Genomic DNA, 13844 nt, shown 5'->3' on the forward strand with positions numbered 1-13844 from the left:
CACTTTTCACTTTCATGCATTGGAGAAGGAAATGGCAACCCACTCCAGTGTTCTTGCCTGGAGAATCCCAGGGATGGGGGAGCCTGGTGGGCTGCCGTCTCTGCGGTCGCACAGAGTCGGGCACGACTGAAGTGATTTAGCAGCAGGGGAATTGTGAATTGAAAAGACCCAGTTCTTAAAAGAAGGTGCCATGTTTCTTTCTCTTTCCCAGAATTCTGCCTACTCACCCCCACTCCCATCCCACTGTCCTTCTCCTATCCTATCTTAAGAGAATCAAGACTAACAAAGGAGAGAGGAAAAAGATAAAACAAGGGCAACGAAGAATCCTGTACAAGGTATTCTTGCCTGCTGTTGTGTCTTAACCAAGTGCAAATGTGTGTCCAGTATCATTTTGAGCTACCAGGGAAGAGGTGAGTTTTACATCTCTGCCTTCAACTGAACTCTGTCTAGTTACTACAATTCAATATTCTCTTATTTGAATAAAGCACAAATAACAGCACATTATAAGCTCAAAATTTTAGTTGGAACTTCCTGTTTAGTTGATGGTTTCTACTGAGTTAAATATGCTTGATTTTCTGAGATTTTCTTTCTGTTGAAATGATTTGTAACATGGATAATTATTTTAGAGGGCTCTTGTGGCTAAAAAGAAAAAAAAAAAAGCCTGAGGAATGAAGCTGTTTTTATAATAGGATGATTTCTTTTGAACATTTCAAGAACTTTGGATTTCATTGAGTTCCCATTTCTGGTGAGATATTTGAACATTAATGACCTTGAGATTTTCAGGCTGGCCACAGCTTAACTATATTGCCAAATTTACCTAGAATTGATCTTTCAATTCTTCATAGTTAGAAGCTTATTTAAGAAATAATACCTATAATCATTTGCATTAAGTTGGTTATATATATATGACTTTATATATAAAAGATGATAGAATTATCATTTAATCTAGACTCATTTATGAGTCAGTATGGTGCTCTGTTCAAAGAGCTTTTATGTCTAATTTATTTCTGAATTTTTTTATTATACGCAACACAAGTACCTTATGAAGAGTTCTTGTTAGACTCTTGAGTCTGTGTACATATATATTTTGAGGTGGGATCCAAAGCAATTGAAAATGGATTTGTTGGACTACGGAAACTCATTGTTGGCAATCTTTATCTTTATGGCTCCAACTCCTAGCATAAGACACCCCAACATGTTTATTAAATAAACTTTTATGTTCTTTTGATTTAATATTGAGTGTGTTTTGAATTTGATGCTAAAATTGGGTCAAGAGGCAGTTCCAGGCCTCCCAGCAAAACGTTAAATGTTGCCAGAGTCCTTTAGAACACTGCTGGAGTGTGAGCATTGTGCTCACAGCTCAGCAAGGATGTTTCCAGAAAGACAAACAAAGATACAGAGATTTGGGAGAATTATCTGGGCAACTCATGGAAAAACAACAAGGAACAATGACCTTGAGGAAAAGAAAGGGTTAGGACCTGAATTAACTAAACCATATATAACTTTTAAAATCAGATGATTATCAAATTTATTCTTTTGTTTTTTTTAAAGATTATTGATTTTTTGGCTATGCTGGCTCTTCATTGCTGCGTGGCCCTTTCTCCAGTTGTGGCGAGCGTGGGCTACTCTCTAGTTGCAGTGTATGGGCTTCTCACTGCAGTGGACTCTCTTGCTGTGGAGCACAGGCTCTAGGGTGCATAGGCTTCAGTAGTTTTAGCTCCAGGCTCTAGAGCACAGGCTCAATTGTGGCACATGGACTTAGTTGCCCTGTGGCATGGGAGGTCTTCCCCAATCATGGATTGAACTTGTGTCTTCTGCATTGCCCGGTGGATTCTTTACCACTGAGCCACCAGGGAAGCCCCTGAATTTATTCTTAATGATTTCAATAAATTATTTTGATAATCACTTAATTAAAACAATTTTTTTTGATGTTTTATCTTTTTACAACCAGATACAAAGACTTCAATATCATGGATCCTATCAATTTGGTTAAGCCCAAGCCATATAGGTAACCAATTTATCTTTTAATTTTTTGCAGGCACAGTGCTAATCGCAGAGCAAAGAAATGTCACCTGGTAAGTCCTCATCCTTCTCTTGTGACTCTCCCACCTGTCCAGCCCTCCAGCCTGTTGTTACATATGTATCCATGTACTTTGTGGTTTGCTCCTAGGGCATTTCTCGCACTTCTGCTTGCTTAGTTTATCCTTGACTTGGAGAAGATGAAGGTATAAAACACTGCCTCTGTGGAAGAACATTATAGCTTTATGAAGCCCATGCGTCATGTAGCTTTGGCCCTGATGAAAAAAACAATGTAAATAACAATACAAGAACAATAAGAACTCTATTTTTATGCCTTGTATACATTTCAAATTACTAAGTTTTTTATTCTGAAAGGACATAAATACCACATACTCCAGTTTCCCTTTGGTAAATTAACTTTCTCCTGAGCACCTGTAATAATATTCAATGGCTTTTAACTTATATTTGAATATTTTCAGTGTAAGGAATTTTATACTTCCCAAAGTTCTGTTAGAAATGTCTTCCTTTCCATTGAACCTGACCTATTTCCCTGTTATTTATACTTATTAGTTTATTTGTGTGTGTGTGTGTGTGTGTGTGTGTCTGTGTGTGATTGAATAGTTCTAATCTTGCTTCCATGGATCAGTTCTTGAAATATTTGATGACATCTATTGCATGCAACCCACATCATCTTTTCTCCAGGCTTAATATGCTAAATATGCTCATATTCTCTCAACTATTCATTACATCACCCTTTTTATAGCCCAGATTCCCAATACTTTCACATACGTCACTTGAATTTATTCTCATAGTAACCTTGCAAAATAGATAAGGACTTGTAAAACTGCATTAACAGTGAAAAATCTGAGAGGCAAGGATATTGGTTGGAAGAGAAGAGAACTGATACTCACTAGCCTTTTATATTATGGCCTTTCTGTTTCCATCTTTTAAAAAATTAACTGTTGCAAAAAAGAAACAGTTCAGACATAAATTTAGGTCACGGAAAATGACATTAAAATTTTAATTTAAGGTGTCTTAATCTTTAATTAAGCACATGAATATTGGAAGTTCCTGAATATTCATTTTTTAAATCATAAGAGTATGAGGGAAGTCATCCATTTTATTTACACAGTGCTCTTAAAGAAATAGATTTTGACTGGGTGTTTTTCTTTTCTTTTTTTTGTTTCTGGAAAAATTTCTAGAATCTTGTTAAATCTTGTTAACAAATCTACATGTACCATTTCCTTAAATGAAGCAGTCCCTTTTTGCTATATTTTTATATGGCCTTGATTTGCACTGCCTCTTTTTGGCATCAGAAGTCATAAAGATTTTACTAATGAGCTCATAAGTTTCCAGCTATTTATACATTAAGAAATAGAGAAAGAATACTGTTGGTCTCTTTTAAATAGAAGGTGTACTTTCTCATGGGAAAAATACTTATACCTGAGAGGTACAATTTCATTTTGTACACTTTACCTTCTAAATGTTACTTTTCATGCAGTAATGAATTCAAGAGGAAACTCTACCCTTTCCTCTAAATGACTCATGATGTAATGCCTTTACAGATTAAAAGCACAATTTGACTAACAGGCCACATTCTTACTTGTAAGTTTTTACACATTTCATCACAGTTACTCTATTGAACACACCATAGACTACATAACTTATATGTTCTAAAAATGAAAAGCGTTGATTAAAGAATCAGAAGTCTCATTCTAGTTGAGTGCTTTAGCCTAGAATTTAATCGTTAATAATGCCAAATTGTAATGTCATGTAGGTACTTTTATGGATGGGTAAAGTGTAAAAAATAAAACCATTGATAGCATTATGGGATTGTTTAAAGACCATCACTAAGAACTGTTAGATTCAAAACTGTAACCATAAACCAAGTGGCAAACTAAATCCACTTGTTATAATGCCTATATTCTGATATAGTGATTATTTTGATGTCTAAATGCCTGGTCATCCATATTTGTTTTTAAAAGTAAAGAAGTCTGTTTATTTATTTTTTAAAATATAAATTTATTTATTTTAATTGGAGGCTAATTACTTTACAATATTGTATTGGTTTTGTCATACATCGACTTGAATCCGCCACGGGTATACACATGTTCCCCATCCTGAACCCCCTTCCCAACTCCCTTCCCATCCCATCCTTCTGGGTGGTCCAGTGCACCAGCCCCAAGCATCCTGTATCATGCATTGAAACTGGACTGGCTATTCGTTTCACATATGATAATATACATGTTTCAGTGCCATTCTCCCAAGTCATCCCCCCCTTGCCCTCTCCCACAGAGTCCAAAAAACTATTCTATACATCTGTGTCTCTTTTGCTGTCTCACATGCAGGATTATTGTTACTATCTTTCTAAATTCCGTATATATGCATTAGTATACTGTATTGGTGTTTTTCTTTTCTTTTTTTTTTTTTTTTAGTGTTTTTCTTTCTGGCTTACTTCACTCAGTACAATAGGCTTCAGTTTTATTCATCTCATTAGAACTGATTCAAGTGTATTTTTTTAATGGCTGAGTAATACTCCATTGTGTATATGTACCACAGCTTTCTTATCCATTCATCTGCTGATGGACATCTAGATTACTTCCATGTCCTGGCTATTATAAACAGTACTGTGATGAACACTGGGGTACACGTGTCTCTTTCAATTGTGGCTTCCTTGGTGTGTATGCCCAGCAGTGGGGTTGCTGGGTTGTATGGCAGTTCTATTTCTAGTTTTTAAAGGAATCTCCACACTGTTCTCCATAGTGGCTGTACTGGTTTGCATTCCCACCAACAGTGTAAGAGGCTTCCCTTTTCTCCACACCCTCTCCAGCATTTATTGCTTGTAGACTTTTGGATCACAGCCATTGTGACTGGTGTGATATGGTACCTCATTGTGGTCTTGATTTGCATTTCTCTGATAATGAGTGATGTTGAGCATCTTTTCATGTGTTTGTTAGCCATCTGTAGGTCTTCTTTGGAGAAACGTCTACTTAGTTCTTTGGCCCATTTTTTGATTGGGTCGTTTATTTTTCTGGAATTGAGTTGCAGGATTTGCTTGTATATTTTTGAGATTAATTCTTTGTCAGTTGCTTCATTTGCTGTCATTTTCTCCAATTCCAAAGGCTGTCTTTTCACCTTGCTTATAGTTTCCTTTGTCGTGCAGAAGCTTTTAATTTTAATTAGGTCCTATTTGTTTATTTTTGCCTTTATTCCCAATATTCTGGGAGGTGGGTCATAGAGGGTCCTGCTGTGATTTATGTCGGAGAGTGTTTTGCGTGTTCTGTTCTAAGAGTTTTATAGTTTCTGGTCTTACATTTAGATCTTTAATCCATTTTGAGTTTATTTTTGTGTATGATGTTAGAAAGTGTTCTAATTGCATTCTTTTACAAGTGGATGACCAGTTTTCCCAGCACCACTTGTTAAAGAGATTGTCTTTTCACCATTGTATATTCTTGCCTCCTTTGTCAAAGATAAGGTGTCCATAGGTGCCTGGATTTATCTCTGACTGAAAGTGAAGGGCTGGAAAAAGATATTCCATGCAAATAGAGACCAAAAGAAAGCAAGAGTAGCAATACTCATATCAGATAAAATAGACTTTAAAACAAAGGCTGTGGAAAGAGACAAAGAAGGACACTACATAATGAAGATGATATAACAATTATAAATATATATGCACCCAACATAGGAGCACCACAATATGTAAGACAAATACTAACAAGTATGAAAGGGAAAATTAACAATAACACAATAATAGTGGGAGACTTTAATGCCCCACTCACACCTATGGATAGATCAATTAAAGAGAAAATTAGCAAGGAAACAAACTTTAAATGATACAATAGACCAGTTAGACCTAATTGATATCTATAGGACATTTTACCCCAAAACAATGAATTTCACCTTTTTCTCAAGTGTACATGGAACCTTCTCCAGGATATATCACATCCTGGGCCATAAATCTAGCCTTGGTAAATTCAAAAAAAATTGAAATCATTCCAAGCATCTTTTCTGACCACAATGCAGTAAAATTAGATCTCAGTTACAGGAGGAAAATCTATTAAAAATTACAAAATATAGAGGCTGAAAAACACGCTGCTGAACAACAAACAAATCACAGAAGAAATAAAAAAGGAAACCAAAATATGCATAGAAATGAATGAAGATGAAAACACAACAACCCAAAACCTTTGGGACACTATAAAAGCTGTGCTAAGGGGAATGTTCATAGCAATACAGGCATACCTCAAGAAATAAGAAAAAAATCAGATAAATAACCTAACTGTACACCTAAAGCAACTAGAAATGGAAGAAATGAAGAGCCCCAGGGTTGGTAGAAGGAAAGAAATCTTAAAAATTAGGGCAGAAATAAATGCAAGAGAAACAAGAGAGACCATAGCAGAAATCAACAAAACCAAAAGCTGGTTCTTTGAGAAGACAAATAAAATTGACAAACCATTAGCCAGACTCATCAAGAAACAAAGGGAGAAAAATCAAATCAATAAAATTAGAAATAAAAATGGAGAGATCACAACAGACAACACAGAAATACAAAGGATCATAAGAGACTACTATCAGAAATTATATGCCAAAAAAATGGACAACGTGGAAGAAATGGACAAATTCTTCGAAAAGTACAACTTTCCAAAACTGAACCAGGAAGAAATAGAAAATCTTAACAGACCCATCACAAGCACGGAAATTGAAACTGTAATCAGAAATCTTCCAGCAACAAAAGCCCAGGTCCAGATGGCTTCACAGCTGAATTCTACAAAAAATTTCAAGAAGAGCTAACACCTATCCTACTCAAACTCTTCCAGAAAATTGCAGAGGAAGGTAAACTTCCAAACTCATTCTATGAGGCCACCATCACTCTAATACCAAAACCTGACAAAGATGCCACAAAAAAAGAAAACTACAGGCCAATATCACTGATGAACATAGATGCAAAAATCCTCAACAAAATTCTAGCAATCAGAATCCAACAACACATTAAAAAGATCATAAACCATGACCAAGTGGGCTTTATCCCAGGGATGTAAGGATTCTTCAATATCCACAAATCAATCATTGTAATTCACCACATTAACAAATTGAAAAATAAAACCATATGATTATCTCAATAGATGCAGAGAAAGCCTTTGACAAAATTCAACATCCATTTATGATAAAAAAAAAACCCTCCAGAAATCAGGAACAGAAGGAATATACCTCAACATAATAAAAGCTATATAAGACAAACCCACAGCAAACATTATTCTCAATGGTGAAAAATTGAAAGCATTTCCCCTAAAGTCAGAAACAAGACAATGGTGCCCACTTTCACCACTACTATTCAACATAGTTTTGGAAGTTTTGGCCACAGCAATCAGAGCAGAAAAAGAAATAAAAGGAAACCAAATTGGAAAAGAAGAAGTAAAACTCTCACTATTTGCAGATGACATGATCCTCTACATAGAAAACCCTAAAGACTCCACCATAAATTACTAAAACTAATCAATGAATATAGTAAAGTTGCAGAATAGAAAATTGACACACAGAAATCCCTTGCATTCCTATACACTAATAATGTGAACATAGAAAGATAAATTAAGGAAACAATTCCATTTACCATTGCAAAGAAAAAAATAAAATACTTAGGTATATATCTACCTAAAGAAACAAAAGACCTATATATATAAAACTATAAAACACTGGTGAAAGAAATCAAAGAGGACACTAATACATGGAGAAATATACCGTGTTCATGGATTAGAAGAATCAATATAGTGAAAATGAGTACACTACCCAAAGCAATGTATAGACTCAATGCAATTCCTATCAAGCTATCAATGGTAGTTTTCACAGAGCTGGAACAAATAATTTCACAGTTTGTATGGAAATACAAAAAACCTCGAATAGCCAAAGCTATCTTGGTAAAGAAGAATGGAACTAGAGGAATCAACCTGCCTGACTTCAGGCTCTACTACAAAGCCACAGTCATCAAGATAGTACGCTACTGGCACAAAGACAGAAATATAGATCAATAGAAGTCTGTTTAAATAGTTATCATACTACCAAAATTAATTGAGCCTTAAAGATCTTAATTAATAAAGTAAATAAAATGAAGGATACAATGCGAGCAAATAAGAACAGGAAGAAGGAGGGAACACATACTGGAGTTTTAGATGGAAATGGTATAGTGGGAACACATTTTAATTATAATAAAGGCATTTAATGTCACCCAATTTTTTCTTTTTTTACTTAATCGTTACCCATGCTTTTAGGAGAATCAGGAAAAAAAAAAAAAGGCAAGTGAACATTGGAATAACATTAAATCCGGTATTGATGTCCCCATTCCCATGTAGTTAGTTCAGTTCTAGAGATGTAGAGAACAGACTTGTGGACACAACAAGGAAAGGAGGGAGTGGGCTGAATTGAGAGTAGCACTGACATAGAGACACTGCCATGTTTGAAATAGACAGCTAGTGGGAAGCTGCAGTGTAGCGAACGGAGCTCACTCTGCTGCCCTGTGATGACATAGAGGGATGGGAAGTGGGAGGTGAGAGGGAAGAACAAGAGGGAGGGGATATATTGATATGTACACTTGTGGCTGATTTATGTTGCTGTACAGCAGAAACCAACACAACATTGTAAAACAATTATATTCCAATTAAAGATAAATTAAAAAATAAAGTAGCATATTCTACCTTTTTTTTTTTTTTTTTTTGTATTTGCCTGTAGCTTCCCTGGTGGCTCACACGATAAAGATTCTCCCTGCAATGTGGGAGACCTGGATTCCATCCCTGGGTAGAGCAGATCCCCTGGAGAAGGGAATGGCTACCCACTCCAGCATTCTTGTTTGGAGAATTATGTGGACAGAGGAGCCTGGAGGGATATAGTCCATGGGGTCGCAAAGAGTTGGACATGACTGAGCAACTAACACACTTTCATCTGTTAAACACATTTTTACTAGGTATAAAATAAGTCCGATTTAGAAATTTCAGATGATTGTTCTATTTTACTTAGTGGAATTGCTTCACTTGGGACATACGAGGTTCTGTTACCTGTGAGCCATTTGAGCAGAGATATCATGTTGATCTTTGATTATGGGGGAGTCAAAGGCAGACACCTCAGTTGGTGGTAGTCATGGAACAGGATGGGATTGCCTTACACAGCAAAAATACATACAATCTCAAAGTGCTTTATAGAAATGACAATTCATACTATATTTACACATTCATTGGATCAGTCCTGGGTGTTCCTTGGAAGGATTGATGTTGAAGCTGAAACTCCAATACTTCAGCCACCTAATGTGAAGAGTTGACTCATTTGAAAAGACTCTGATGCTGAGAAAGATTGAGGGCGGGTGGCGAAGGGGAAGACAGAGGATGAGATGTTTGGATGGTATCACCTTCTCAATGGACGTGAGTTTGCGTGGACTCTGCAAGTTCGTGATGGACAGGGAGCCCTGCCGTGCTGCGGTTCATGGGGTCGCAGAGTTGGACACTACTGAGAGATTGAACTGAACTGAACTGGAGGAAAAAAAAAAAAAAACTGGCAGATTTAGGTTTTATTGTCAAGCTCCCAGAGTTTAAGAGAAGCCAGATATATCGCTGTAGTAATTTCACTCTGTACTGATAATTATGGGCTTTCTCTAACATTCTGCCTCTCCCCCCTCTATTTTCTCCCCCTTCTACTCAATTTACTGATAACTTTATTTAGAGAATTTGTTTGTCTAACAATTGTATCTAGCATAATTCACCTGCTCATAAGTTTCCATAAGTAGGCAGCAATGAAGGAATGAGAATAATATCCAGTTAATAAAATGCATCACTAATAGTATTTTGTTCCAAAACTTTCCTAGTTATAACTAATATTAAGCAGTGGCCTTTTATACTGGCTGAAAATATTTGTAGCAGGATTATGAGCTAGGATGACCAAATGTTCCTGGACCACGGGATGTTCCTGCCTTCCCTGAGCACGTTTGGAAAATGATTTCTATTTATCAGAAAGGATTTGGAAATTTCTGTGAAAAGGTGATAAATTCAGAATATTACTTGCTTGTTTGTAGCCTATTCCCAGTTGAAACAATAGAAAGCTCCAGGAAACCTGATTACTAAAAGGGAAAACCCCACCTGTCCCCTCCCTTTTTGTAGGTTCTTGGGAAGGGTGGTGACAGGAAGAGAAATGATATGTATTCGCCACATTCAATAGAATGGAATATAAAATTGAACATGCTGTTTGCATCTGAACATGAGCGACCATGATTCCATTATGTACTGACCTTTAGAGGAAGGCATCCGGGTGGTTCGAATAGTCAGTATTTGGGCTGTAAGACAAACCATTCCAGAACACAAGATTTCTGAATGTGATGAGGCTTATCCCAGAGATCCACAGTAGCGAAAAACAACACAGATGCAAAGAAAGTCAAGTCAGGGATCTGACAAGAGAAAGTTCTTGCGTGCTCAGTCCTTCTGGATGCTTTGCGACCTTTTCAGGCTCCTCTGTCCATGGAATTCTCCAGGCAAGAATACTGGAGTGGGTTGCTATTTCTTCCTCCAGGAGAGAAAATGGTTCAGTTTAGTTCAGTTCAGTCCAGTCGCTCAGTCATGTACGATTCTTTGTAACCCCATGAATCACAGCATGCCAGGCCTTCCTGTCCATCACCATCTCCCACAGTTCACTCAGACTCACGTCCATCGAGTCAGTGATGCCATCCAGCCATCTCATCCTTGGTCGTCCCCTTCTCCTCTTGCCCCCAATCCCTCCCAGCATCAGAGTCTTTTCCAATGAGTCAACTCTTCATATGAGGTGGCCAAAGTACTGGAGTTTCAGCTTCAGCATCATTCCCTCCAAAGAAATTCCAGGGCTTATCTCCTTCAGAATGGACTGGTTGGATCTCCTTGCAGTCCAAGGGACTCTCAAGAGTCTTCTCCAACACCACAGTTCAAAAGCATCAATTCTTCGGCGCTCAGCCTTCTTCACAGTCCAACTCGAAAATGGTGCCTATATAAAATATAACAGATTGTTGAGAAGCCAGCCACCATGACATGTTATGACATGTCAAGGATTCCATTTCTGTTTGTGCCCTTTGCAACATTGTACTGTTACTTGCCAAAGAGTGCAGATTAACAAACATAGAAAGGCGCTGCTCTGCTTCAATTATCTTATAATCTAAGATACTCATAAAACTATTTCCTGTCAATTTTGAAAGCACTTTAGAATATTTAGCTACCAGGATACATTGTGCAGGACATGGTATTCAAATCAGCAGATCGACGTGGTAGTCTGAGAATTGTCATTTGTTAACTTTTATCAAGTTCATCTTTCTTTGCCTGATTCTTATTTGTAAAATGGAGATAATTACTTGAGATAATGTACAAGAGAGCACAGCAAAAATGTGTGCATTTTCTAACGAATAAAAAATGCAACAGTTTTGCGTGATATCATCAATCTTGGGGACAAAAAAGATCATAAAACAATTGTCATAGAATCGAGTTTGCTTATCCAGTGAGGGGGAAATGGAAAAACCATCAGCTCAAGTGGAACTGAAAAGGTCATTTGGGGAGTTCACAGGTTTTTGTCCAGGGAGAAAATGGTGCAGGGGTTGTCATTAAACTGTTATACATTCTCACCTGCAGAAATATAATTTTTAAAATAACTTCTCTATACCCAAGCCTAACTATCACAGCTTCTTTGTTACTGTCAAGGAAAACTCAGTTTTCCAGTTTAAGTTGCAGTGATCACTCTGCCTTGGCATGTATCAATTTAGAATTTAAATTTTGTCAACTCAAGATTCTCTCTTTCCTATTTACCTTCTTATCCTTTGGATGTAATTTGAGTCCCAGAATGAACATATATATCATCTTGGCTTTCATGACATTTGCTTCTGCTATAGATTTACAAAACCTATCCAGTGTTTCAAGTAACTACTTCAGACTGTATCTGTCAAGATTGTATAAAGAAAACCCTCAAGTTACTTCAGTGATTGGGGGAAGAATATAGTAAAAGAGATGAGAAACTATAATGGTAAATAATTAAACATAAAATTATTATGCCTCAGAAGGAAGACAATTTACTCTTTTTCCTGGTACATCAAGGTCACAGTGATGCCTGACATCCAGAGCCTCTAGCACTTAATTCTTTGGGATAGAGTTATCTTGAGGGAATGGCTTCTTAGGAGAAGTCTTTGGAAGAATGGCCTTGAGCAGCTCTATGATTGCTCTAGAGATAGCGGAATGGAGCAGTGGTTATTTACTAGTAATTACCTTTCCCTGGTGGAGACCACAGAGATAGTAAGAGGTGGTAACTGAAGGATTAAAGACTCTGATGCTGGGAAAGATTGAGGGCAGAAGGATAAGGGGACAGCAGAGGATGAGATGGTTAGATAGCATCACTGACTCAATGGACATGAATTTGAGCAAACTCCAGGAGGTGGTGAAGAACAGGGGAGCCTGATGTGCTGCAGTCCATGAGGTCACAAAGAATTGGACATGACTCAGCGACTGAACAACAGCAACAGCAATTAAAGGATGCAACAAGTTGGTGGTAGCAGTAAAGAGAACATATACCACTGATTCCAGAGCATCAGGAAGATCCCCTGAGTGTTCTGGGAGACCCAGGTCAGACACCAGGGACTGTAGCCTGCCAGGCTCCTCTGACCATGGAATTCTCCAGGCAAGAATACTAGAGTGGATTGCCATTCTCATCTCCAGGGGATCTTCCTGATCCAGTGATTGAACATTGATCTCCTGGATTACAGGCAGATTCTTTACCATCTGAGCCACCAGGGAAGTCCAAGGAAAGCTTGACAGATGAGAAATAGTGAATGCAATGTTATTGCTGTGTGTTTCTTCCTCTCAAACAAAGCAGTGGTTCTCAGCTGGAGCTGATTCTGTGCTCTAGGGGACACTTGGCCAGGATTGGAGACATTTTTTTGGTTGTCGAACCTGGTAGACAGAGGCCAGTGTTCTTAGTTGCTCAGTCATGTCTGACTCTGTGTGGCCCCATGGACTGTAGCCTACCAGGCTCCTCTGTCCATGGGGATTCTCCAGGCAAGAATACTGAAGTGGGTTGCCATGCCCACTTCTCCTCCAGGGAATCTTCCAACCCAGAGATCGAACTCAGGTCTCCCACATTGCAGGCAGATTCTTTACTGTCTGACCCACCAGGGAAACCCAAGAATACTGGAGTGGGTAGCCCATCCCTTCTCCAGGGGATCTTTCTGACCCAGGGATCAAGCTGGGTTCTCCTAGACAGAGGCCAGGGATGCTGGTAAACATTCTGTCATGCACAGGGCAGTCCTTCACAACAAAAAGTCATCTCACTTAATATGGTAATGGTACTAAGGGTGAGAAACTTTGAATCACAGAAAGATATTTGCATCATCAACTCAATGGATATGAGTTTGAGCAAACTCTGGGAGATGGTGAAGGACAATGAAGCCCAGCTTGCTGCAGTCTATGGGATCGCAAAGAGTTAGACATGACTGAACAACTGATTGAAAACAAGATTCTACTGATCCACATGGTGGGGTGGTAGGAATTTGAAATATGAATAATTTTTTTAGACAGTGTTATACAGGAAAGTACCTATTGTGAGTATCCAACACAAACTCAAGTGTTTAATTCAGATGATGTCCACTTGTTTTTAAAACGAGCGAGGAAAAATAGCAATCAGTGATGAGAATGTTCTTGATGAGTTCCAAAAGAATCAGAATCCTTCAGGCCTACTTATTTCCCAATTTTTCTTCTCAGAATTACCTGTGGAGATTTATGAGTGTTTCAGAAATTCTGATTCAAGTAGCTTAAGTGTAGAGCCAAACATCTATATTTTTGGAAAGACTT

At 37.8% G+C, this 13844-nt stretch overlaps 1 long non-coding RNA gene across 1 annotated transcript in view; it reads left to right on the forward strand.

Moving 5' to 3' along the window:
* The first annotated feature begins 1332 nt into the window (after positions 1-1332).
* LOC132657679 (uncharacterized) overlaps positions 1333-13844 on the forward strand; it is a 29200-nt gene continuing 16688 nt past the window's right edge. The window contains exons 1-2 of the long non-coding RNA XR_009596186.1: positions 1333-1470; positions 2039-2075. This is a non-coding gene — a long non-coding RNA (uncharacterized LOC132657679). The remainder of the gene's footprint in view (positions 1471-2038; positions 2076-13844) is intronic.

Source organism: Ovis aries, chromosome 1 (assembly GCF_016772045.2).
Source record: "Ovis aries strain OAR_USU_Benz2616 breed Rambouillet chromosome 1, ARS-UI_Ramb_v3.0, whole genome shotgun sequence".
Taxonomy (NCBI): domain Eukaryota; kingdom Metazoa; phylum Chordata; class Mammalia; order Artiodactyla; family Bovidae; genus Ovis; species Ovis aries.